Source organism: Peromyscus maniculatus, chromosome 9 (assembly GCF_049852395.1).
Source record: "Peromyscus maniculatus bairdii isolate BWxNUB_F1_BW_parent chromosome 9, HU_Pman_BW_mat_3.1, whole genome shotgun sequence".
Taxonomy (NCBI): Eukaryota; Metazoa; Chordata; class Mammalia; order Rodentia; family Cricetidae; genus Peromyscus; species Peromyscus maniculatus.
In genome coordinates, this window is record NC_134860.1 from 112,334,586 (window position 1) to 112,357,339 (window position 22,754).

A 22,754-nucleotide genomic window follows, 5' to 3' on the forward strand; every position below is an offset into this window, starting at 1 on the left:
AGGATTGGGGATGAGTTCATGAAGCCCTGCCCTTTGCCGCTAAACTTTAGGCTATTGATATTCAGGAGTGGGGGGTGGGAATCACTGTCTTTAGTCATGTACCCTCTCCTGAGTCCCCCAAACTCAGCATCACACAGATGGCCCTGGTTTATCTTGGTGGATCACAAAACAAAATTAATAGACATGATTAGAAGAGAGAGATTTATAGGGATGGTAGGGAGATAAGAAGTGGAGTGTATGCAAGCACACATATGTGAAACTGTAAAATGATAGCAATAATTATTAAGCTTATGAAAATACTTCCCTTTATGACTTATTTACTTTCATTATATATATAATATTATATGCATCTTTTGTGTGCATGTATGTCTGTTGTATCATTTATGTGCATTGCCTGCAGAGGTGAGAAGAAGGCATTGGATCTCAAGGATCTCATGGTTGTGAGCCATCATGTCGGTTCTGAGAACTGAACCTGGGTCCTCTGGAAAAGCAGCCAGTGCTCTTAACCTCTAATCCATCTCTCCAGCCCCAAAGAAAGGCTTCCTAAAACCTACATAACATTTTCTGGGCACCAAGCTAAGAGGTTACTTCTTTGATTACCTTAACAGACAAGTTATTACCAAGTAGAGTACCAACAGTGACATCTGCTCTTGGATAAAGGTAGAGAACTGAATGAAGAAGGAGAATAGTTCACCTTTTGTTCAACCAGAAATCATCTACTTACCAAAATAGCAAAGCATAGAAAAAGAATGAAATAAATGCTAAATTGCTTCAAAAACTGTAAGAAAGAAAATTCTGAGTTCCAACAAGAATCCTTCCATGCCCTTCTCCTATTTCTTCTAGCAATGAAAATGATTGTCTACAAATACAGGATTCCTCAGGAATAGTCACCAATATGAAAGCTTAAGCACATGAAACTTTCATTGTTCAAACTCAGAGTTGCCTAGAAGTAATGAAATCTATCTTAGATCTTATTTCTAAAATGGATAGAATATTGTCCATAATAATCAGAAAGCCTCGCCATATTATAGCTTACTAAAATAAATTTCAACAGAAGTTAACAACGATTTTAAACAGATGTAAGTTCCTTCTACCATACCCTATGTTTATGAATATGGCCAAAAAAATGTGCGAGAAGGTTTTATACAGCACAGATCACACAAGTCCATCTGCTTATGTCATCTGCTACTCTCTGTGTGACACAGTAATGCTTATAAAAGGAAAATCAAATTCGCATAGCATTTATCCAAGTGGATTCTATAATTGAATTCTTAAGGTTTATTCCCCCTTTTCCTTTTAACTTTACTAATTAAAACTGATATTTTAGTATGATTTCCTTTGTTTAAAAATAATGATTTTGTTATTCACTAACCCAGTTGGATATGTTCAAATTTGCTTAATTTTTTTAACTAATTTTCAACCACATTATATGTAAAAATGCACTTGTTGAATTGGTCCACTATTTTTTTGTGATTTTAAAGATGAATGTTAATATTCAATGGTAGACAAGTACTGAACCACACTAATTATCACTTCTCTAATTTATATGGTTATCTTTGTTCACTGATTGCTACCTCTAGATCACTCTAGTACTCTACCTAAGCTTCATTGTAAGAGGCTCACCATGACCACAAGGCAGAGCACAATGTTCCCTTCTGTGTCTCCCAGTAGGGCATGTGAGCCATCCAGGAACTCTGGGCAACAATGAGATGGTTGCATTAAACATGCCAGGCCAGAAGAAGCCAGTGTTTGACGAACCTCATCAGGATGCTGATGAACACCCACACAGATAACGCATTTTATGAAACTACAACACCTTCCTGGTGGAAGAAGGCCTCTCTCCCACCTACTGAAAGCCAGGTCAACCTAAGTAAAAACCAAATCTGCTGCAGGCTTTACAGTCAGTGTCTTAGTTAGGGCTTCTATTGCTGTGATGTGACACCATAACCATGGCAACTCTTATAATGGAAAACATTTAATTGAGGGGCTGGCTTACAGTTTCAGAGGTTCAGTCCATTATCATCATGGCGGGACACCGACGTGTGCAGGCAGACGTGGTGCTGGAGAGGCAGCTGCTACGTGTTGATATGCAGGCAACAGCAAGCAGTCTAACACACCAGACAGTACTGTGAACATAGGAGAGCTTAAAGCCTACCCCCAGAGTGACACACTTCCTCCAACAAGGCCACACAACTTCTAACAGTGCCACTCCCTTTGGGGGTCATTTTCTTTCCAACCCCAAAGTATGTCTTTTTTTTTAAACAGAGGTAATAGCCAAAGAGATCAGAGAGTTATGACTACCTTATCTTAGCACCTCGCTGCAGTTGCTTCCCCAGAGAGAGAGTTTTCTTCCTGCCTGACTTGTGTTTTTATTGCCTTTTTGTTCTGCCTTCTCATTGGCTCTAAGCCCAGCCACATGATTTCCTCATCACTGTCTGTCTATACAGATCTCCAGCTCTCTATGGTTGGTACTGGGACTAAAGGCTCATGTCACATGTCACCACGCATGACTGTGTCCTTGACCACACAGAGACTCTGCCTGCCATGTGATCAGATTAAGGGCATGGGCTACCACTGACTGACTGCTGTTCCTAACTCGATATGACCTCTGATCCCCAGGCAAATTTTATTTATTAACATACAAATAAAATCACGTTTCAGCACAAATAAAATATCAGCATAAGGTAACTTATAAGAAAGGAATAAAGGAATGGAATTATTTAGATTATAATTTGGGAGCTAAAGGTCCAAATAACAACAGTATTATTTCTGGTAAGGACCCAAAGTGTGTCTTTGAGATGTGCTCCTTTCCCTTCTTCTGTTGTCTCTTCTCCTCTCTGCTGTGGGACGGTCTGTATGTCAAATTGCTCTGATTGGTCAATAAATAAAACACTGATTGGCCAGGAAGTAGGTGGGACAAGGAGAGAGGAGAATTCCGGGAAGCGGAAGGCTGAGGCGGAGAGACACTGCAGCCACCGCCATGACCAGCAGCATGTGAAGATGCCGGTAAGCCACCAGCCACGTGGCAAGGTATAGATTTATGGAAATGGATTAATTTAAGCTATAAGAACAGTTAGCAAGAAGCCTGCCACGGCCATACAGTTTGTATGCAATATAAGTCTCTGTGTTTACTTGGTTGGGTCTGAGCGGCTGTGGGACTGGCGGGTGACAAAGATTTGTCCTGACTGTGGGCAAAGCAGGAAAACTCTAGCTACATCTCTTCCTCCTCCCCCTCCTCCTCTTCCTCTTTCAGTCTTCCTTCTCTCTTTGTCCACTCAACAAATGGTCACTGAGTAATGTCAAGCTGGGTCAGGCACCGAGCTAGGTACTTGTGTATGACAGTGAATGAGATGCTCATGGCTCCTTCCCTCCTCTCATTGAGCTTGCAATACTTCAGGAAGATGGATATTGTGGTGGTCTGAATGCCCTCCCCAACCCCCCAGCCTAAGCTCATATATTTGAATGCTTAGTCCTTAGTCCAGCCCATGGAACTGCTTTGGAAGAATTGGAAAATGTGACCTTGTCTTTCTGTTGCAGGTTTCTCTTAGCTACTACTCCAGCCCCATGCCTTCCTGCCTGCCACCAGGCTTCCTTCCCACCAAGATAATCATGGGCTAACATTCTGAAAGTATAAGCAAACCCCCTAATTAAATGCTTTTTCTTCAAGTTGCCTTGGTCATGGTGTCTCTCCATAGCAATACAATAGTAGCTAAGACCAAAGTTAAACAAATGATCACAATAATGATGGGAATAAAAAAACATAAAGATCAGAATGTGGTGAGACATTGGTCTTGTATGAGTCCTAAGGTAGCTTAAAGGCCAATGTGCAGAACTGTTCCAAAAATAAGCAAATATACAAACAATCAAACCAGATGATATGGAATGGAGTGGGGTGAGGAGCAGAATGACAATGTGTCAGATTAAGAAATGTACTAGAAAAGCCAAGACATAAAAGAGAAAGGAGGAGAAAAGAATGGAGGGGAAGAAGGGAGAGGAAAGAAGAGCAGAGAAGGGAAAAAGAAGAAGAAGGGGAAGAGGAAGAAGAAAGAAAAGAGACAGATTGAATGCTAGGAATTGAAAATTATTTGACTTTGCAATAATAATAAGAAAGAATCAATAAGAAAAAAAAGTTTCAGCACAGGGTAGAAAACAACTAACAGTACAAGGTCTCAATGTGGGGCCTCCATGGTGCCCCAACAAATGGACAGAGGGCACAGCCTCATAAAACAAAGGGGCATCACTGCTGGTGTGGGGGACAGTTAAAAAGAAAGGAAGATTTGGAGGCTTAGTAGGGAAGAGTTAAAAGAGCATCCGCCTTAGAACGTCTTGTTTTTAACGAAGTAGGAGGGAGGTTATTTGCTGAGAGTGAGGGGGTGGAGATTTGTCGTAATTGTGGAGCAGAGGAGCACGAGCCAACTGGGAACTATATTAAGATTACCCAGCAGTGCTGAGAGCCCAGGTGAGGTGATGACTACGAAGTACTAATGCTGCCAATCTTCTTGGTTGTGTAATCTTACCCAGCAAGTCTTATCAGGACAAATATGGCACAGAGAGAGTAGAAGCTAGACTCATTCTGGGCTGATGACTCGCTGGAATGGGAGGAAGCAGGCAAGAGAAATGGTCAGGAAAGCTGCTGAAATAATGAGTAAGCTAATTTATGACTGAAATTTATGGGATCGAAAACTAGAAGGAGTCAATAATCAATTGACTAAAGGACTAAAGTAGTCAAATAAGCAGATAACCCTTGTTCTGCTGAAGCTCACATCATATCAAAGATACCAGATAAATCAAATAATGAAGCTAATGATCAATACCACGAAGAGAATTCATAATGTGTTGAGACAGAGCAACAGGGTGGCTACTTGATTGTCAGTCGCCAGCGTTCTGAAGGGACGTTATTTCAACTGCAACATGAATGACAAGAAACGTTTAGCTTTGAAGCATGAAGAGCAAGATCAGCTGCGAGAGCTAATAGAGCAGGGACCGATGCACTCAGATGGGCATGAGCTCGGCATGGAAAGAAGGCCCTCAGCACTGTGGAATGTGAACAAGAAGAATTACAGGAATGAAATCCAAGTGATGTCAGCCATACTGTGAACCGTTGGAGAGGGAATTGGCTTTTTTTTTTTTTTTCAGATCAGAGGATTACAGTGGAGGAGTGATCTGCTTTATGCCTCACTCCGGCTACTGCTATGTGTAGACTATGAATAGGAATCAGAGCTAGCAGATGGCTGTCAATCACTTGTGTGATTCAGGAAAGAGATTGAGGCAGATAGTGTGACAGCAGAGAGAGAAAAGGTAAGAGTGAGAACAGGTTTTAATAGCTAGCACAAGGTGAGTAAGATCGGAAGAGAATGGGCTTGGGACAGAAGCACATGCTCAAATAGCGTCATGTTCTGAGGAAGCAAGACAGCCAGGCGGCAGATGTGGGCAGGGAAACGATGGATTCTCTTTCAAAGTATTAAGTTTGATTTGTTTCCAAGCTCTCTGACTGGATAACAATTATAAAGAAGGATGCACTTGTCAGGAATACAGATAAAGATTTGGAAATAATAATAGTAGAGTGTCGGAGGATGTTAACTAAGGGTTTGAGGAATGAATAGGTGAGTCCCATGGGTATGAGAAGGTCAATGGCTGACAAACCTTATTCTAGATGTCTCCTTTGATTGTGAAGGATAGAAAAGGGGATGTGTTCACAGGAGAGAAGCTAATTTTTTTAGTGTAAAAAAACTATGGCATCTCAGCAAGGGCAAAATTGATGAAAAGTTCACAGTGCATTAGGGAGACATAAGGCAAACTTTCTCAGTGGAAAATGCATGAAAAAACTTACACTTTAACCCAAGAAAGAGCTGGACTGTGTGGACTGGTGGTTGGAGTTCTGATACTTCCCTAGCATGCTGAAGTGTTTGTTGTAGGTTGGAAGAAGGCAGAGATTGTTGTGTCTCTTTCCTTATGTTCTGTGGCACTATGAGCAAACTACATTTGTTGGACAATCCCATCTTCTACCTATTTTTTGTAAATAAAGTTGTATTAGAATACAACCATGCTCATTTGTTATGTATCTACAAATGTTCTCCAACAAAAATGGCCAAGATGAACAGAACTCACAAAGTTAGGTGGTCCTTAACATTGGTTTGTTACCCAGTATTTCATAGAAAATTTTGCTGATCTGCAAACTATGGATCTGTAAAATAGAAGCAATGACTAAGGAACTAAAATGGGAGTGAGCTCCATTATTTGGGAGGCAGTATGATTAGGCCCTAGGACCTTTCAACAAAAGCTCTGGGGCCTTTGGGGAAAGATTATACAGGTCCTTGTATAGCCAAGACCAAAGTTCATCTAATGTGCAGACACACGGCAGGTTTCTTTGTGTTGTATATTTTCTCATGTAAGCCCTGATCTTCCTCATTGCCTATGGGAAAATGCAGGGCTAAGGTTATTCCTTAAACAAGAACTACTGACTTAAACATATTCCTTAAACATATAACTACTGACCTCTGAGTTAATCACATGGAAGTTCCTGACCAGTGTGACCTGTTTAATCTTCTTGATGCTTAGAAGAAAACGTGTAATTTCTATGTCCTGATCAAACAAGAAGTTCCCTTGGAATATAACATCTGCCTGTGTTCTAATTCACACACACAAACAATTGTCTTAGTGCACAGCCACACTGGCTAAGATGTTTTAAGTTTTTAATACTGGTAGAACAAGCTCTAAAAACCTAAGGTATAAGTTTAGATTGTGATCCCACATTTAAGAGGACGCAAACCTTACACAGTACTGTAGTTTGAAACATGGAATAGGTAGATTTGAGCCTATACTGTGCTGATGAACTCTTGAGAGCTCTAAACAAGTTGCTACTTCTTGCCATCTTTGTGTTCAATGAAATAAAAATCTAGGGAAAAAAAAACTTGACAATTCACAAGCCATGAATTTAGGTTTTGATGTTAAATTTCTGATTTTTTGTTTGTTTGTTTTTCAAGACAGGGTTTCTCTTTGTAGCTTTGCACCTTTCCTGGAATTCACTTGGTAGCCCAGGCTGGCCTCGAATTTACAGAGATCCGCCTGCCTCTGCCTCCGGAGTGCTGGGATTAAAGGCATGCACCACCACCGCCCAGCCTAATTTTGTTGTAAAGCACTATCACTGGTAAACAAAACCTGAATTAAGTAGAAAAACCAAAGAAAAACAAAAAACAAACAAACAACAAAAAAAAAACAAAAAACAAAAAACCAGCTTTGCAATCTTCCAAATCCTAATGATGATTTTTAAACCAGTTTCCAGAAGCCAGAATACAGAGCTGTGACCCAGGTTTCAGAATCAATCTCTGTTGTGTATGCATGTACTATCCTTCAGCTCACCAGGAAGTTGTGAAGACTTAGGATCCCAAACCCCAGTGTTAAGGCTTTTTGTCATACTCTAGAAACCCCAGACAGAAGCATCAGCTGCTGCCAGGATTCTCAAGTCCTTGAAGACCATCGTTTTCACAAAGAACATAGAGAATAAAAGACAAGTAAAACTCTTTATTATCACTATGTCCATCATTTTCTATATTCTAGTATCAATAAACTTTTTAGCTTTTTGTTTTTTCAGACAGGGTTTCTCTCTGTGTAGCCCTGGCTGTCCTGGACCTGGTTCTGTAGACCAGGATGACATTGAACTCAAAGAGATTCCTCCGCCTCTGCCTCCTGCATGCAGGAATTAAAGGCGTGTGCCACCAACGCCCTGCTCAATATATTTTTAAAGCATAACTTTAGTTCCTCTGTGCTCCATTTAATTAGCATATCTATTGTCCTCCAAGCATGTTATGAATTCTAATTGTTAATTAGCTCCTCAGTTATCTGAGTCAAATACATTATGCCATTTGTGGGACCTCTTCAAATACCATTGCTCTCTGTAGCTATGTTTTTACTTCCTGATGAAATTGTTTGCAATTTTGCTGCATACATTTCATTTTATCTTCCAGCATGTTACTTTGGGTTCCCCAAGAGTAAGTTGTTAAAAGAATACAGAACACGAAAACATTTTTATGAAAAGAAATGCTTGAAATGGAAAGAAGGAAGCTAGCTGGAGAAGGCTGGAGAATTCTCCAAAAGCAACGTAAATCTGATGCTAAAGGAAGAGTGGACATGTAAACTGTGGCATAGTCAGAAGGAGCATCACAAACTTGGGGTTCTCTGAGCCACCTAGGATTCATGTCTCTCAGGAACAGACCTGCTACAGTATCTGAGTTGTGTTAGCCAACTGAGAACAGTATCCAGGAAGTGTAAGGATGCTAGACTGTGGAATAACACAAGAAGGTTTTGGGCTATGCCACTCTTTAGAGTTGGAAAATGAAGAGACCCAGTATTATGGCTACCATTAAGAGGTAAGAGTAGTAGCTTCCGTTAAGGATGGGAATGGCTCAGCTGCCTTTAGCCTACTGGCTATGGGTGAGATAGAACCTCTCTCGGTCTTTTCTGTGTCGAACACACAGATTGCAAGCCCAGTGCCACTTTGAGATTTTTGGCAGCAGTTAACTCTGCAGCTCACACACGATTGAGCCTGTATGATAATGAGTATTCAGAGACAGGTAATACCTGGGGGGCACTCACCAACCTAAGACAGAGCACCTGTGTGGCCTGGGCAGGTGTCTCCATGATGGGTAAGGTGACCTGCTAATGTTCCACGCAACCCAAGTCAGAAGCTCATTTTTTAATAAAAGGGGGACCTGTAGGTCCCTGGCCCCCCATTTTGGGTAACTGTTGCCTTGCTTGTGGACCTTGACCTTGATACCCTCCCTATGCTAATTCCCCGCCAGGTTCCACCCTCCTGAATGCTTAAGAGAAGTTCCTTGTCTGTGTATCCTGAATAATGGGCATTAACGGCTTAGATGCAAGATTGTAAAACATCAGTAGCGAACTTCTGCCCTCCGGGGTTCTCCCATTGTATTGTAAGCCTGTATTTAAGGCCTCCTCCCTCCTTCAATAAATGACATTCGGCATTTAAAATTATATATATATAATTGAATTAATGCTGTGAATGTAATCTATGAGTACCACAAATGTAATTAATATCATGAGTGTAATTAATGAATATCATGAGTGTAATTTAAAAAATAAAAAGAAAAAAAGAAAAGAAAAGAAAAAAAGAAGTGCAAAAAAGAGAGTAGTAGCTTCTCCAAAGACAGAATGCACATCTAATGCACATTTTCTTCAATAACAACTAGAAAAGTACAATGTTCAAATGCATATGTATACATAAGAAGACAGACATACATGTGTATAGGTAAATAGAACACTAGAAAATGCATAAGTAGTTTTAGGTTCACCAATATCACACCTAGTGTTTTATGCACCATGAGGAAGGAGAGAGGCAAAACTTTTGGATTCTAAAGACTTTAATAAGTCACCACATAAGCAGGCCACTGATCCATCAGAGCTGCATGACAAAGACCCAGGAGCCTTGCTTTTTCTAGCAGCCCCAAGCTGGGACAGAAGCGGGGTATATAAGTACAAAACCATAAACACACCTGTGCCAAGTTACAATTACATTTTTCACCAATCAGGAGTCAAGGACTAGGGGCTTTCCCTATCATGTTCCATCATTGTCAACAGACACACAATGCCCAACCAATTAGATTCACTTGCTCTTTTTGTTGTTAGGTTTAGTTGGTTTTTGTTTGTTCATTTGTTTTTTGTTTTTCTCTTTATGGGCCCATTACCCAGTTCCCAAATCAATTCATGGAGACTTATTCTTACTTATGAATGCCCAGCCTTAGATTGGCTTGCTGCTAGCTAGCTTTTCTAACTTAAATTATTTTGTTTGTCTTTAACTGCATTTTGCCTCTGGCCTTTTTATCTTTCTTTATTCTACATAACTTTCTTCACTTCATACTCCATGGCTGGCTAGGTGGCTGGGTGAATGGCCCCTGAGATCATCGTCTCCTTCTCCTTTTCTTGCTCATACTTATGAAATGAGATTTCTCCTATTTATTCTCTCTGCCTGGCAGCCCCACCTATTCCTCGGCTGCCTAGCTGTTGGCCATTTGGCTTTTTATTAGACCAATCAGGTGTTTTAGGCAGGCAAACTAACACAGCTTCACAGAGTTAAACAAATGCAACAAAAAGAATGCAACACATCATTGCATCATTAAACAAATAATCCTCAGCATGAACAAATGTAACACATCTTAAATAATCCCACAACTTTCTCCCATTTTTGCGTAAATAAAATGAAAAGTTTTGACTTTAACATAGTAAAACTACATACAACTAAACAGTTTTCAAGTAAGAATTACATTTGCAGTATTCAGTTTATTTTTATTTAGCAAACTCAGAGAAAATACTTCATTATCTTATCTTAGTGAGTTCAAATTTTATGCCAAATTTACTTTGTATCGTAACTCAGTAGAATTATCTTTAACACTATCAACGACTTCACAAGGATGTAATATTACTTAACAACAGAGACATTTGGCTGCCTGGACAGTCACCCAAAGTTCCTCTGCAATGTTGGGGCATCCATCTTCTTTCTACAGATCTAGACTATCTGAAAGACTTCAGTGAAGCAGGAAATTTGAAGGACTGTCCTGCCTTGTATTTGCAAAGTTCATCAGTCACTTTCCTGTGCATCCTACAGAATATCTGACAGACTCTTCTATGAAGCAGGAATTTCAAAGGACTATTCTGCCTTGTCTTGGCAAAGTTCAACAATCTTTTTCCTGTGCCCTGCTTATCCAATCTGTACAGGACACTGTCAGCAGTCAAGGCAAGAGCGGTTTCTTACCCAAATGACTAGCCTTTTCACACTGAAAGCGAACTCCATATGGAATTTATTCAATGCCCATTATCCTTTTGTGAAGTCAATTGGTGCTGCCAGGAGCAGATGTGTCTCACATCATGAAAAACCTTAGATTATTAAACATCTTAATTGCCATATTCTGTAGATCTTTGAAACATACCTAATATGACTACAAGTTTGATTATTGTAGATTAACTACTAACCTCATTTTATAATTATACATTGCATTTTTAAATGAGCTGCATAAGCACAATACCCCTAACAAGAGTAGAGACATATATACAGTATAACAAAAATAACTTTAAATTTGTATAAATATACCAAGTCAATGCCAATGCAAAATATCTGAGATTAATAATTTTTTTACTCCTATATTCTAATATTCCTCTAAATGATAACAAATACTCATAACTCACCAGATAATCAACAACCATACACCCTACCTCTTGGGAATATGGGCATTATCTTCTCTAGACTTCCTGTTGTCTGTGGGTGAAGGCATCTTTAAGGATCCCTGAGAAAATTGAGATAATGACCAAGTCCTAGAAAGACCAGCTATAATCTTTGTTGATATATATTACCTGTCAAGATTCAGGAGGTCTCTGCTGATCACACCTGATCCATATTAATCCTAAAGGAACCCACAGCCTTGCATTTCCTGTGGAAATAAAAGCATGCCCTCTTCCCCCAAAGCATTTTTTACTTCCATTTGACAATACATTTTTTACTTCCATTTTAAAGTTAGGGCATTCTTAAAGTATATAGGCTGGTTTATTTCAGCAGTTCCTCATTCAAGCCTATGTCAATTAGCAGCTGTTGTTTGCTTGTCAGAAATCAAAAATTTCAAAATCAACACAAAACTCTATAGGATGCAGACTCCCTGTGTATTTTTCATCATTATGTGGCTTTTTTTTCTTTTATACTAGTTTTACTCTCTCTTTAAAAACTTCATTATTTTTAAACTATTTTCTATGTCCGTCTATATCTTTTCTCCTTTCTTTCTTAAGCCTATGAACATTTTTAAACACACTGGAACCTTTTTAGAGGTTTTTCTGTTTGACCACTTTTACTGCATATCTCAAATCTTTTTTGACAACATGAGCCTTTAAACTGCTAAGCAGCATGGCTAGGAACTCTGCCATATCTTTGGCAGCTGGATCCTTGCATTTCTCATGTCTTTGAGAGCCAAGGGTAAACTTTGCAAGCTGGTCAGAGGTAGGCGACTAAGAGGTACATTCCACCCCCCAGCTCTGGAATGCCAGTGCACTTCACTGTGGTAGATGTTTCTTACTTTCTCAGACCCTATGTGGAAATTCAGGCCCCACATTGGATGCCAAAATGTAGTCATTTTTTTGTTGGTTTTTTTTTTGTTTGTTTTGTTTTTTACTCTTTGTGAGCCCACCACCCAGTTCCCAAATAAATACATGGAGACTTACTATTACCTATGAACACCCAGCCTTAGCTTGGCTCTGAGCTTTTTACCTTTCCTCATTCTATATATCTTTCTTTCCTTCTTTCTTTATAGATTGCTAGGTGGCTGGGTGAATGGTTCCTGGCATTCTCCTCTCTTCCTTTTCTTGCTCATTCTTTCAAGATGAGATTTCTCTTCCTATTTGTTCTCTCTACCTACCTGGCAGCCATGCCTATTCTTCTCCTGCCTAGCTATTGGCCATTCAGCTCTTTCTTAGACCAATCAGGTGTTTTAGGCAGGCAAAGTAATGCAGTTTTACAGATATAAATATGATAGGATAAAAGGTAGATTATTGAATCTACTTTTAAAGAGCAACTTGTTTAAAATGTTTTACATTGCTATGAATTTTAGTTTATTGATACAAGTTTAAACCTAATTTTGTTATACCGGATATATATATTTCTATTCTCATTATTTAAGGTATTGTGTTTGTACAGCTCATTTAAAATTGTAATGGATAATTAAGAAATAGATTAATGATTAGTCATCTATAATAATCATACTTGTAGCCATGTTAGTTAAGTTTTCTAGGTATACATAGATATAATTCAATTAGATAGGTAATCTTCAAACACTTCAAAGACCTACAGAATATGGCATTTAAAATGTTTTAAAAATTTAGACTTTCTGGACAGTGAGACATGTCTGCTCCTGGCAGCACCAATTTACTTCAGAGAGGAGGATGGGCATCGAAGACACTCCATATGGAGTTTATCTTCACCTTGGCAAAAATAGCCATTTGGACAAGAAACTGTTCTTGCCTTAACTGCTTGATCGAATGGACATGCAGGACCCATGGGAAGGTGACCACTGAACTTTGCTTGGCAAATGGTCTTTCAGGTTCCTGTTTCGCAGAGGAAACTGCCAGACATTCTACAGAACACACAAAAAAATATGACTGAGAGATTCTAGACCTGTGGGCTAAAGACAGATGCCCCAACTTTACAGAGGAACTTTGGATGACTGTCCAGACTGCTAACTGTCTCTGTCTGCTCTCACAAGACTCCCAAAAGTTGCTTGCACCCTTCTCCCATTTCTCACGTAATATTATATCCTTCTAAGGTCTTTGATGTAGTTAAAGTCTAGATAATTATAATTTTCCTTAGTTATGATAAAAGATAAGTTAAATATGAAACCTTAGACCCACAAATATAGGATAGATAGGATATCTTCTTTAATTTTGCCAAATACAAATAGACTAGATATTATAAATAGACTAGATATTGTAACTGTAATTCTTGCTTGACAGTTGTTTTGCTATATGTAATTTTACTATGTGAAAGTTAAAACCTTCCTTTTTGAGGAAAAAAAGAAAAGGGGAAGTGGTGTAGATATAGCTCTGTATAAATAAAATGCTCATTGGCCAGTAGCCAGGCAGGAAGTATAGGTGGGACAAGCAGAGAAGAGAATTCTGGGAAGTGGAAGACTAAGGCAGAGAGACGCTGCCAGACACCACCATGACAAGGGAAATGTAAGGTACCAGTAAGCCACAAGCCATGTGGCAAAGTATAGACTAATAGAAATGGGTTAATTTAATATAGAAGAACTAGATAACAAGAAGCCTGCCATGGCCATACAGTTTGTAAGCAATACAAGTCTCAGTGTGTTTATTTGGTTGGGTCTGAGTGGTTGTGGGACTGGTGGGTGAGAGAGATTTTTCCTGACTGTGGGCCAGACAAGACCAAAAAACTCTAACTACAGTTAAACAAATGCAACATAAAAGAATGTATTATTAAACAAATATTCCACAGTATAACAAATGTAACATGTTGTAGAATATTATTTTAAGGTATATTACATTTGTTTATACTCTGGAACATTTGTTTAATGATGGAAAGATGTGTTGCATTCTTTTATGGTCTTTGGTTATTTGGTGGGTTATGGATGTTTGTTATAATTTAGGTGAGTACAGAAATATAGGATAAAAAGACAACTATTAATTTCAGATATTTTGCATTGGCATTGATTTTGATATGTTGACAGCAATTTAAAGTTAATTTTGTTACCCTGTATATATGTTTTTACTCTTGTTTTGGGTATTGTGCTTATGCAGTTCGTTTAAAAATGAAATATATAATTAAGAAATGAGGTTAGTAGTTAATCTACAGTAATCAAACTTGTAGTCACATTATATATATTTTCTACATTAAGTAGGTATATTTTAGATAAGTGGTTTTCAAACACTTCAAACACCTATAGAATACAGCATTTAAAATGTTTTTCTTAACCTAAGGTTTTTCATTACAATGAGACACATATGCTCCTAGTAGCACCAATTTACTTCAGAGATGATGGGCATTGAAGAAACTCTGTGTGGAGTTTGCTTTCATTGTGGCAAGGTTAGCCACTGGACAAAGAAACTGTTTTTGTCTTTGATTGCTGACAATGTGCTGTGCAGACTGAACATGCAAGGAAAAAGACTGTTGAACTTTTCCAAAACAAGGCAGGACAGACCTTCAAAATTCCTGCTTCACAGAAGAGTCTGCAGGACACAGAGGAAAGGGACTGATACAAGGCAGGACAGTCCTTCAAATTTCCTGCTTCACTGAAAAGTTTGCCAGATATTCTGGGCCTGTAGGCTGAAGATGAATGTGCCTACATTGCAGAGGAACTTTGGGTAGCTTTGTTTCAGGCAGCCAAATGTCTCTATTGTTAGATAATATTACATCCTTCTGGGTCTTTGATGGAATTAATGACTAGATAGTTATAGTTGCAATTTTTCTTAATTATGTAGAAAGTAAATTAAGTGTAATGCTTTAGATTCACTAAGATAGGATAGATAATGGTGTATTTTCTCTGAGTTTGCTAAATATAAATGGACTGAATACTGTAAATGTCATTGTTACTTGATAGCTGTTTTTGTTGTATATAGTTTTACTATGCTAAAGTTAAAACCTTTCCTCTTGACAGAAAGGGAGAAATGTTGTAGAATATTATTTTAAGATACATTTGTCTATGCTCTGGAACATTTGTTTAATGATGCAAAGATGTGTTGCATACTTTTCTGTGGCATTTGTTTAACTCTGTGAAGCTGTGTTGCTTTGCCTGCCTAAAATACTTGATGGTCTGGTAAAGAGCTGAACGGCCAATAGTGAGGCAGGAGAAAGGATAGGCGGGGCTGGCAGGCAGAGAGAATGAAAAGCAGGAAAAATCTGAGGAGTGAAAGAAAGTGCAAGAGAACAAGGAGAGGAGAAAAGAAGGGGCCACCTAGTCACCCAGCCACCCAGCCACCCAGCCACCCAGCCACCCAGCCACCCAGCCACCCAGCCACCCAGCCACCCAGCTACACAGCCACCCAGCCACCCAGCCACCCAGCCACCCAGCCACCCAGCCACGCAGCCACACAGCCACCCAGCCACACAGCCACACAGCCACACAGCCACACAGCCACACAGCCACACAGCCACACAGCCACACAGCCACCCAGCCACCCAGCCACCCAGCCACCCAGCCACCCAGCCACCCAGCCACGCAGCCACCCAGCCACGCAGCTTTACTGCCAGACACGGAATAAGAAGGAGAGAAAAGACATACAGAAATAGAGAAAGGTAAAAGCCCACAGGTAAAAGGCAGACAGGATAATTTAAGAAAAGCTGGCTAGAAACAAGCTGCACTAAGGCCAGGCATTTTTAATTAAAAATAAGCCTGTGTGTGATTTATTTGGGAGCTGGGTGGCAGGCCCCCCAAAAGAGCAAAAACAACTAATAACAACATATCTTAAATTAGTATTCCAAAATAGTTAGGTTTTGTTGTTAGGAATAGGCATTATGTTTAGGAGATTGTTGCTTAGAGAGGAAGTTGGTTAGCTTCTGAACAGTCCCCAAGGGAACTTGAACTTTGTTTCCTCTTATGTGTAAAATGAAGCCTAAAATCAAAATGGCAGTACTTAGGGCAAGGTGCCTTTACCTGCTTCCTTCACCTTAACTGTGTCCTTTTTTGTAAAAATGGAAAAGGACTGCAAAAATAGATGTATCTCCTTTTACTAATAAAGCTACTGTGTTCATCTAATATTATTTTACTTATTTCTTGGTATCTAAGGAATCCATAAACATGACAAGTAGTAACAAGCAATGCAGCCATGGAGACCGAAAGGCTGACACAGCTCTTTGGATCATTTTACATTCCTAACACCCCATATCACATATGTACTCCTAATGACCAACAGAGCCCAAAAGGATGCCACAACTTGATATAATTCAGTAAAGTACACACAATCCTTTGAACACATATAATATGATAAGTGTTCCTCACTTTTCTGTTGTTTGTATGTCTTGTTTCCCCCTTCATCTGTACGTAGAGGTCATGACAATATCACTTAGATTCTTACCACATACTTTCCACACTTTCATTAAACTAATTATCTTGAAATATAATTAGCTAATTACAGAGAGAGGTAGATAATGACTGTGAATGGAATGTAAGATAAGCATTAATGAACAGCAACAGGATCCAAATATCGCAGTCAGAGAGAAGACATCCAGACTTGGCAGAGAGACAAGAAATATTCAATAACCTTTTGATCAGATGCACTTGAATCAGAACTAACAATGCTACACTGTGTTATTGCAACTGGGTAGGAATTCAAGTATTCTGTTTAAAATCCAACAAAGCGCCTTTACATTTCAGTGATCCAAATAATGTTCTGAAGTATCTTGATGCAGACTGATTGTAATTTGTCAACTGGACTTTTTAGTCCTTCTGTTTCCTGTGGTTTTTAGAGAGCATTATGTGGGAAAGATTTGTTTTCATCTGTAGCTATTGTCAAAGCAACAGAATGTATTATAATTAAGCTACAAAATGCTTTTGAAGGGTCAGTATTCTAAAATTTAAGTTGTTCACAATATGGTAAGGTCATATTTGTTTGAAGTGAAAGAAAAAAGAACAGGTTGAAAATAGATTTTTTTAATTAACTGGCCCAGGGTCAGAGCACTTTTCAAATAAAAATACACTAGAGCATCTAATCAGATGGTTATTTACCCAGAATAATGGAATCTATGCTCTTGGAAAGTCCTTTAGAACATGGTTTGGCTGCAATTCTTTTAGTTATCTAAGTGTGTTCACCTGGGTGGAGCCTGGAACTAAGGTAACATGTATCTGTAAAATTCCTGTAGGAACCACCTGCCTCATCTGGAGAACTAAACTAATATCAAGTGTAGCAGTGACACTCTGCCTCTGCTAATTGTTGCATTGGTAACAGGAGTATCCTGTCCCCAAACCTCCTTACACAGTGTGTTTATCATATTGCTTCAGAATAATGTACCTGCCTGGATCCTCCATTAGAAAGTGAACTGCTTTTGAAGACAAAGATTGAGACTAACTCACCTTTTGTCTCCCTGGCTAATTAGGCCTTCAATACATGTCAGTGGATTTAAAATATAAACAGTGCCAAAGACTAATATGAGTTTAACTCAATGTATTATTTATTCATGTTGTACAAGGCATTCCGGCTAAAAATGCACCAGAAACCAAAGCAATCACCCAGGGATGTGTAATCGTCTCAGAATGGATCATCTGAGAATGTTTAAAACCTGGAAAGAGAAGATAAGTACCCAGGAAGCATTACTCACCTAATAGGAAGGTCTCTCTTGTCCCAATCTGCTTTCTGGTGCTGTGATAAACACTCTGGCAAAAAGCAACTTGGGAGGAAAGGGTTTATTTCACCTCACAGGTTACAGCCCCACCATCCAAGAAATCCAAGGCAGAAACTCACAGGAGGTGCTTGAAGTAGAAATCACAGAGGAGTGCTGCTTACTGGCTTCTTCTTGGGCTCACACTCAGCTGCTTTTCTTATATAGCCCAGGTCCATCTGTCCAGGGATGGCACTGCTCTCAGTGGCCTAGACCCTCCTACATCAATTAGCAAATCAGAAGATTCCCTATGGACATGCTCACAGGCCATTAGATGGAGGCAGTTCTTCAACCGAGGGGGTCTCTTCCCAGGTGCGTCAAGTTGACAACCAAGATTAGTTGTCATCCATTTTGATAAGGACTGCAAAGATGGACAGCTGACCAAGTACAGAGAAAGGAGAGTGGCATAAAGGCAGAATTAGCAAATACAAACACCACATCTGTGAAAGGCCAGGGAGAAGAGAAGCCATCCACGAGGAAGAAAATGAACCTGGCCCTTTTGTGGGGAAGTGGGACTAGTTTACCCATAGCAGATGATTTGGGACAAGAAGTAACAACAGCAAGGATGGAGAGGTAGGGCAGGAAGCAGAGGAAAAGAGCACCAAAGCTTCCGTGAGAACTTTGAACAGTCCAGTGAGAAAATCACTGAGCTGAATCAATAGGTCTTGCTCTTGGCTTCTTCCCCACATTTTCTCTGGCATCGAAAGAAAAAGGAATTGTACCCTTATGAGAATTCTTCCTTCTTCCTTCCTCTCTGTCTCTGTCTCTCTGTCTCTTTCTGTCTCTGTCTCTGCCACGTCTCTCTGCGCGCGCGCGTGTGTGTGTGTGTGTGTGTGTGTGTGTGTGTGTGTGTGTGTGTGTGTTTCTTTATATATGACTCAGGATAATCTTGAACTTCAGACCCTCCTGCCTTTACCTCCTGAGTGCAGGGCTTACAGGCATGGACCACTATATCTGGTATAATGTTCTGCTGGGGATCAAACCCAGGGCTTCCTGAATGCTAGGCAATAACTCTAGGGACTGAGTTACATCCCCAGTCCTAACTGCAGTTTCTTCATGAATAAAATAAGCAAAACCAGGATACTGCTGCATGGGATGGAAGTTAGAGAAAAGTACTGGCATCAAGATGGGAAGCCTGATGATAGAAATGGCCAAGATTTAGATACTGGGTAATGAATGGACAAAATTATGATTTATAAGCAAGGCAAGACAGAGCAGAATGGTGCAAGAATTAACCACACTACTCAGAATGGAAGAGAATTCAAAAGTTATGGATTATTTATTTCTGGAATTTTCTAATTGATATTTATTGACCATGGGTTGTTAAGACAGCATAAAATGAAGCCATTGATAAGTGATACTGCTGTGTTATAATCCCAGGGATGAGACAATGCATCTATACCAGAGCATAAATATTTTTTTTATTTATTCTTCTCACAATACATTCTATCCACAGTTTACCCTCCCTCCACTTCTCCCAGTCTCCCCCACCTCCCCTCTTCCCTAGATCCACTCCTCTTCCATTTCTCTTCAGAAAAGAGCAGGCCTCCCAGGAATATCAACCAAACACAGCATAACAAGTTACAATAAGACTAGGCACAAACCTTCATATCAAGGTTGGAGAGGCAAACCAATGAGAGGAAAAGGGTCTGAAGAGCAGACAAAAGAGTCAGAGACACACCTGCTCCCACTATTATGAGTTCAACAAGAACGCCAAGCTATACAACCAGAACCTATATGCAGAGGACCTAGCACAAACCCATGCAGGCTTCATGGCTGTCACAGGGCATGAATATTAAAGGCCATCTTGGAATTCTGTCTACCAGTGATATATACTAGAATACTGCATGGAACCCAGAGCTGTCCTAGATATTTTCAAGTCTTTCTTCCAAGTTCCGGCATACCTCTAATATTTATCAATGAGTTATGAGTTGGTATTTAAAAGCATGGATTCCAGGGTTTGCTTCTCCTGGCAATGTTTCACTATAGCCATACTTTCATGCATAATTTTAGTCAAGATTTTATAGTTCTTTAAAATTTACTTCACTGTTAGGGGATATTTGATCACATTGTGTGAAGATGTGGTGCTGTTTTGCCTCGCCTGCCTAAGGCACCTTCTGATTAGTTTAATAAAGAGCTGAACAGCCAATAGCTAGGCAGGAGAGGATAGGCAGGACTTCCAGACAGAGAAAGGAACTCTGGGAGGAATCTGAGCCATGGAGGATTCGCCAATGAGATGTAGAGGAAGTCAGATGTACTGTACTGAGGAGAGGTAATGAGACATATGGTTAATTTAAGTTTTAAGAGCTAATTGGGAACAAGCCTAAGCTAAGGCCAATCTTTCATAGTTAATAAAGTCTTTGTGTCTTTATTCAGGAGCTGGCAGTTCAAAAAAGACCCATTCCTTCTGTTTGGTGTCCAGTGTGGGGACACATATATTCAACTGTAGGGCCTTTGAGCAATTGGCATGCTGCTCAGTGGGAGACTAGGTAGAAACACCTACTGCAGCTTGGCCCAGCAACTTCCCAGAGCTGGAGCAGGTAAATGTGGCCCCAGGCTCACTGACCCAGAGAGGCAGAGCCAGCTGCCAGTGTCATGTGCTAAGCAGAGACATAGAAAATGTCTGCAGATGCACAGAAGGCCTTTGCAACATTTTTCCAAAGCCACAAAGCCAGGTCCAGCCTGAGAAAAACCTCTGAACTGGTAGGCTATTCTTGACAATGTGCTTATGTGCTGAAGAAATAAAAGAAAATGGGTATAGACATCATAGGAAAAAATAATTTAAAAATAGTAAAGTAAAAGTCTTTAGAGAGAGAGTAATGTAATATAAAAAGAATAAGTCAGGTAATGTAGTGGATATCTGTTCTACTTATGACCTTGAAATACAGCCCCTAGAGACGTAGCTGGTAACTATTCTACCTGTAACCTTGAAGTACCAGTCAATGGGGTGTGGCCTCGGGCTACCCTTAAGACTGGAGAGGCACACAGAGTGCTCTCTTCTCTCCCTTAAGGGCTTGGATGGTGTGGACTGACTGACACGGGTGGCAGGACAGCGTGGGTCAGTACCTTAACCTTCCAGGACCCTCTGAAGATTCTCCTATTCTGTTTAGTAAGTTTTCTTTCCTAATAAGTTCTTTTTACCCTTTAAGCAGACTCCCATGGATTTCGTGTTATACCTGGTGCCCACGTGTGGGTGGGCTGTCTCCACGCCCATTATCTAGGTGGGCTAGCTTTTACCCTCACCTGCTATCAGCAGCTCACATCCCATCCCCTGTGTCCCTGCTCCATCAGACATGCCTTGGCCCCTTCCAACCTGTCCCTGTGTTCCGTGCGGTCCAGAGCTAGCTGCATGTGGCTGAGCCCTCCGCTGGAGTGGCACTAGACCCATACTGGGGCCTCGGAAGATCTGCACTCCCTACTTGGAGCTACTCGGTTCTTTCTTTCTGCACCGGTGCCGAGACAGTGCACAGCACCAGAACCTGCTGCTGCCAGTACCTTTCTCAGCAAATCCATCTTGCCAGCCCCATTTTTAAGTTTTTCCTTGTACTGAAGTGCTGGAGATTGAACCCAGGGCCTCATGAATGCTAGGCAGGTGCTCTACCACTGAGCCACTTGCCCAGGTCGGTCGGTAGAGCAAGAGAATCCTAATCGTGGGTTCGTGCCCCACCTTGGGTGCCAGGTATAACGAGAAATTTACAGGAGTCTGCTTAAAGGGTAAAAGGAATTTATTAGGAAAGACAACTCACTGAAGAGAATAGGAGAATCTTCGAAGGGTCCTGAAAGGTTGAGGTACTGACCCACGCTGTCCTGCTGCCTGAGTCAGTCTGCACCATCCTTGCCCACAAGGGAGAGAAGAGAGAGCACTCTATATGCCTCTCTCTCCAGTCTTAAGGGTAGCCCTGAGGCCACGCCCCAGGGGCTAATACTTCAAGGTTATAGGTAGAACAGTTACCTGCTACATCTCTAGGAGCTGTACTTCAAGGTCCATAGGTAGAACAGATATCCACTACAAGGTAAGGATGGGAAATATTATAACACAGGACATGTGTAACACTTAACCATCTACTTGTTTTAAATATGATATAAAGATTAAAGAAAATAGTTTGTGTAATGTTGTGGGAATTCATTCCATTCAACCAATGGCTTTTCAGGTATCTGACTGTCTAGGCGTGGTCTTGTCTACATACACAATCACTTAAGAGGAGAGGGGGGGGGTCACGCTCTCTCTTGGGATGAGGAAACTAGGTCAGGCAGTGGAAAGTGGCTTGCAGTTGGTCCCCATTGGCCTTGAGAAGAATGGAAGCTGGATCGGCTTTGTATTAGTGAGTCCGTTTCCCCATCACACCTCTTAATAAGTATATATGTACTTATATAAACCTCTATGGGCTCTCATATCAGTGTAACCCTTTGTCACAAGTGTAAAACTGCCCAACTCATAAATAATGATTTTCTTCCTTTCTTCTAAATGGGACTCAGCGATTTAATGAATTTCTTCAGGATTGCACAGCTACTAAGGGAAGGCCTCAGAGTTCGATTCCCAGTCTTTTTTTTTTTTAACTTCTGTCAACTGCTGTTCTTCATCTTCCTGTGGTCTCCTGAAACAGCTCACAAACATTGCAGATTTGCTGATTCACTGATGAACACAAAACCAGAGAAAAGAAAATGTCTGCTTGCTCCCAAAATCATATCCATTAATTGTTTATAATGTTTATTGCTTGATAATTCCATACATAGATATAATGTACTTTGATCAAATGTACCTCCCCCCCCTTTTCCTTCTGAACTTTATGTGCCTACTCTCTCTCTCTCTAACCAAGTCCACTCAACACTGCTAGTATGTGCATATAAGATCATCCGTTAGAATATGGGTAGCCTA